Genomic DNA, 6000 nt, shown 5'->3' on the forward strand with positions numbered 1-6000 from the left:
AACTAACAGCTTTATTTATGTACAAAAAAAGAACGAAAAACAAAAAGGTCACTCATAAACAATCGACAACCACTAAATTACAGGCTCCTGACTTGGGACAGGCACATACATACATAATGTGACAGGGTTAAACATGTTAGCGAGATCCCAAAAAGAATAGATAAAAACTGGGATAGTATTCTTTGATTTATTTTAGCTGACGTAATAGAGAGGATAAGTGTGCTTAATCATCACTTGCAGTCTGGTGTAGTCATTAACTTTTACAAAATTGTTTCCTGTGAAACTACTAACCCAAATTGAATCGAACTTGGACACAATTATCATTAAGGTATCTAGTTTAAAACACAACTATCATGTCCAACATGGCTGCAAAGTAGAACATAAGGGTAACATGCATGTTTTGCCTATTACTGTAAATTAAAAAATTATTGTGATAATACTTCAGAGTTTTAATATCAATAATTCAAATTCTCATTTTGAAAATTTTTATATGAATTAAACAGGATTTTTTTTCAATATGGCAAAAATCAAAATGAATTTCAGTGGTAAATGAAAAAATTGCAATAATAAATGTACACAATAATTTATGAATTTACAGTATTTTTAGCACCTATTTAACTGAAATTGATAAGTAAGACTTTTTAGAGTTATCATCCTTTTGGGATGATTTGCATCAAAAAATTGCCTTTGTGGAAGATGCAGGTTATTAACGCAGGATCTTAAGACCCTCTAGTTGGTTGCCAGGAAGACTGTTTTATATATAACTTTTTATATGACTGCAAAATTTTTGCAGTTATATGCTGCTATCACGTCGTCGTCTTTGTCGTCATCCTAAGATCCTTGGTTTCCAGACAATAACTTTAGTATTAGTGAAAAGAAATATATGAATTTTAAACACAAGGTTTATAATCTCAAAAGTAAAGTTGGGATTGATTTTGGGGGTTGTGGTCCTAACAGTTTAGGAATTAGGGGCCAAAATGAGGCCCTATTAAGCATTTTTCTAGTTTCGAGACAATATTTTATGGAACGGTGTATTGATCTCTCTGAAATTTTACCACAAGGTTCCATAGCACAAAGGAATGGTTAGAATTGGCTTTGAGGGCAGGGTTATGGCTCAAACCGTTCAGGAATTAGGGGCAAAAAGGGGAAAAACAAAGGTGTCCTGGTTAATGGACAATTATAAATTATGAGTTAGGATAAGCTCCCTTACACTGCTTTTAAATTATGTATAAAGAAATGTTGTATTGTCTTGTGGTGATAAGCTGCCAATTTAATTTTAGAAGTTACTATTTAAAAAAATGCCGGTTAAGGAATATCTTTATGTGTCATTTTTAACCGGATTTATTTGACAAAAATGTTGGTATTGATTTGGGGATGTACGGCGGGCAGGTGGGCGGTCGGTTGGGTTGGCCGCAACCAAATGTTGTCCATGCATTTACTCATGAACCGTTCTTCCAAAGCTTTTAAAATTTTAATATGTTGTTACTGATGACAAAATGGAGGTCAAGTTCAAGAATGGCGATTTTGACTTTTACCGTTCAGGAGTTATGGTTCTTGAAAGATTGAATAATGGCGTTTCCAGTCGTGTCCGTGCATTTACACATGAACTGTTCAACCAAAGCTTTTCAAATTTTAATATGTTGTTACTGATGACAAAATGGAGGTCAAGTTCAATAATGTCGATTGACTTTTACAGTTCAGGAGTTATGGTTCTTGATAAAAGATAAAAAAAAAATGGCGTTTCCATTCATGTTGTTGCATTGATTTTTTTTTCTCATTTCAGATTTGAGAAATTCAAAAGAAAATTTCTTAAAACATTTTTAAATTTTTTGCAAAAAAAGGGTGGAGGTAAATATTTTTTTTTTTTTTTTTTTTTTTTGGGGGGGGGGGGGGGCAATTGGCAACAGCACAGTGTATTGCACAAAAGCAAAACAAAATGAGTATTAATTCTAATCCTATAACTAATTAACTAATTCTTAGTTCTTTGACTACAGTTATTCTGTCAGAAACTTTTTATGTGTCAAATATTTAAATAAAATCCAAAATTCAGACCTGTATCAAGCACGAATGTTGTGTCAATTTTTGACCCAACTATTCAGGGTTGGACCTCTGCAGACGTATCCATCTGCACTCAGCGAAGCAGTTTATTTATTAAAATGTTTATATTGAAATTCACTGAAGTGCTAAGTACAGTTATGAATTGTGTTGTTATGTTTATGTTCAGACACTTCTTAATATTCAGCTAGACTGTATTTGATGTTCAGACACGTGTTGATGTTCAGACACTTGTTGATGATCATGTTCAGACACATGTTGATGTTCAGACACTTGTTGATGTTCAGACTTGTTGATGTTCAGACACACGTTGATGTTCAGACACTTCTTGATATTCAGACTGTATTTGATGTTCAGACACGTGTTGATGTTCAGACACATGTTGATGTTTAGACACATGTTGATGTTTAGACATGTGTTGATGTTCAGACATTTGTTGATGTTCAGACATATGTTGATGTTCAGACACTTGTTATTGTTTAGACACTTGTTGATGTTCACACATGTTAATGTTCAAACACTTGTAGATGTTTAGACCTGTGTTGATGTTCAGACACAGGTTGATGTTCAGACTCTTGTTGATGTTCAGACACACGTTGATGTGTTGTTTATTTGATGTTCAGACACTTGTTGATATTCAGACTGTATTTGATGTTCAGACAAGTGATTATGTTCAGACACTTGTTGATATTCAGACAATTGATGATGCTAGACACGTGTAGATAATTACACATGTGTTGATGTTCAGACAATTGTTGATGTAAGACACGTGTAAATAATTACACATGTGTTGATGTTCAGAGACATGCTGATGTTCAGACACTTGTTGATGTTCAGACTCTTGTTGATGTTCAGACATGTGTTTAAATTTAGACACTTGTTGATGTTCAGACAATTGTTGATGTTAGACACGTGTAGATGTTTAGACTTGGATGGAGAGTCCTACCACATCTTATATTATATCTATCATCTATGTATAAAGTCTCCGCAAAATGAAGTACTAAACAACTGTTCTAACACATCATTCGTCTCAACTCGGCCGATTCCGTACTCTCAAGGAGAGTAGCGGATTCTACCGAGGATTGTCGAATGCTAACACGTATGTCACTGCTGAATCTGATTTGAAATTTATTTTGAATGGTTATAACAATACGGCAACACCAAAAGAGAAAGGCAGCACTACGTTTACATGTATTGAGAACCATATATACATGACGTGTGTATGCTTGATTAAATTGAGATAAAAACAAATACCCAAACGCTAACAACATCGCGTCAAATTTGTATTTTCTTTCAAAAAGTTTCCCTTTGTCCGTCTATTAGTAATCATGTTTATTGCAATTCAGCATTACCAGATAAAAGCAAATTTGAGAAAATTAGCATTCACAAAAATCAGCAGTCCATTATTGTTTTCTGTACTTCTCATGTCGCAGGTTTGAGTTTTTCGGTTGTTTTTAATTTCTTCCATCCACTTCAATTCAACTATGTCAAATGTATGCGAACAGCTGTCTCATTGTCAATCATAACGTAACTCTTAAGTTTGATAATACTAGTATGGTAAAACATAGTTAGCACAATGAGTAAACGCAACATCGTTAAACAGTACAGTTTGGATAAGATAATTTTACACAATTGCTTTCTTGTGTTCAAAGATTCGATCTTCTTCTTCTTCTTCTTCTTCTTCTTGAGTTACAGAAAACCATCAACATTTTGAAGATTACATTCTTATACACATAAGGAGATATGATTGCCAAAGAAATTAGAATACAACTATCCATAAATAATGTTTTATTTTAGTTTTTGTTGTTTTTGTTGTTTTATTTTTGTGGTAGTTTTTTTTTTGTTATTTTTGTTTGGGTCGGTTTCGCTTTAATTTCTGACCAGCCATATTTAGGGGACGATAATCGAAATATAACCAACACTGACCAATTCAATAAATTTTTTAATAACAAAACAACAAATTAAGCACATGCCATTTGTAATGAATAAATAGTAAATAACTTGTTTCATTAATACATGTAAGTAATTATGTTAAATCTACACGTGGAATCCGATGGATGAATAAATAGTGAAGAACTTGGTTCATTAATACATTGTAATAAGTCTTTTAAATGAGAAAATGACTCCCAAGACTTTCACAGTTCTTCCTTCACTGTCGTTGAGACTGTTACATTAAATTTCGAATTGTCTTTTGCGATATCGGTTTCTGCGTAAATGTTTTCTAGAACTGGGTGTTGAATGATGATAAATTTATTAATTTCATTATTACTTATTTTTTTCAATACTTTTTCGCCATCTGTCCATAATACTTCAACGGTAACCGCTTTATGCTTTCCAAGACCAAAATGTGCAACTGGTTCCATTTGACACAGATAACCAGAGCCGCCATCGATAACCTGTGTTAAGCGGACACCTGAGTCTATATTGAGTGACACGAGCGCTCCTCGTGCTGGAGCACCGTACCTTGTCAAAGGTTTAACCCGCAGCCAGTTATTATGAAGGGTTTTCTCCTTTTTTGCTGTGTAAACTGCCAGAGGTTGTTTGGTACTTTCGCCATGTGATATTAGGAGATCTAAAACTCCATCTCCATCCATATCTGTGTAGGCTGCGCCTGTCCCATAGCCCTCCTTTTCAGAGGCTTCTCCAATGTCTCGTTCAACAATAGTAATATTCGAGTCCAACAAGACTTTTACACCATACAGATAATTTAGTTGTGGTTGGCTTCCGGTCAAAATATTATTCATAAAAATATCAGTCTGCATATCATTATCGAAATCGGCAGCTAAAACAGTTCTTATTGGTGATGGTTGTTCAAAAAATGCTGAAGCTACGTTTCTGAAATATCTTTCTCCATTTTTATTTTTAGATTGTAAGAATATTCGATGGTTGCCCTCCCAGTTTCCGTTTACAATATCAAGAAGACCATCGTTGTTCAAATCGGCCAATGCAATACCGCGTCCATTTTCCTTTCCGTCAAGGATCCCAGATTCTGCTGCAATATCGACAAAAGTCCCATGTCCTAGGTTTCTGAACAGAAAATTATCACCAGGATTGCCGATCCATTCATTTCCTTCGTTCGCAAAGAAAATATCGGACAGTCCAAGATCATTTAATATAGGACCAACGACAAGACCACGCCCACCTGTTGATTTTGATATACCAGTCTCCTCTGCCACATTTCGAATAACTAGTACTCCCCTCTCCCGATCAGTCAAGGGATTAAATTCATCCACTTCAAGCAAAGCAAAATTTCCTTTCCCGCCATGTGAATATGTAGCCACTGCTATTGAATATTTCCCGCTTCCAAATCTATCCACACACGCAACGGATCTTCCTGCATAATTTTTAGCCTGTAAATTTGTGTTTACACTATCCAATAATATATCCTCGTATTGCCCATTTCTCCATTTAAATAATTTGTCACTATAACTTGACATTCCCGAATATGCTTTATTGGTGTTCAGAAAATAAATTTCTTCTCGCCCGTCACCGTCGATGTCACACGCGCAAACTCCAATCGCCTGTCCCTTTGGATCCATTAAGTTTTTATAGGGTGTATTTTTTTGCGCAATATTCTCCAAATATCCAAATTTTTTATTATATTTTAGAACAAAATTCGAACCAGAAAATCCAGCAACTATCCATTCAAGGTCGCCGTCATTGTCAACATCGGAAACTGCCACTCCATAATTTAGCTGTTCAGTTTTAATTTTATATAACCAAGGAAGCTTTATAAATATCCCGGTAACACAGTGGTTATATTCAGTTAATACAGCAATTAACAATGCAAAACATAATATTTCCTTACTTAAATAAACCATTTTAGAACGAATTGTCCCGCAGAATTTTCTATTCACACTTAAGGTCAATTTAAATCCTTTGACAAGAAGTGAAAGTACAAGGCCAGTCGATTTTTAACACGTTGTTGTTTACACCGGAAATGGT

The 6000-nt window shown here is 34.6% G+C and overlaps 1 pseudogene; it reads right to left on the minus strand.

Moving 5' to 3' along the window:
- Window positions 1-3990: 3990 nt before the first annotated feature.
- On the minus strand, window positions 3991-6000 carry LOC139498178 (cartilage acidic protein 1 pseudogene; annotated as a pseudogene).

Source organism: Mytilus edulis, chromosome 12, assembly GCF_963676685.1.
Source record: "Mytilus edulis chromosome 12, xbMytEdul2.2, whole genome shotgun sequence".
NCBI lineage: Eukaryota > Metazoa > Mollusca > Bivalvia > Mytilida > Mytilidae > Mytilus > Mytilus edulis.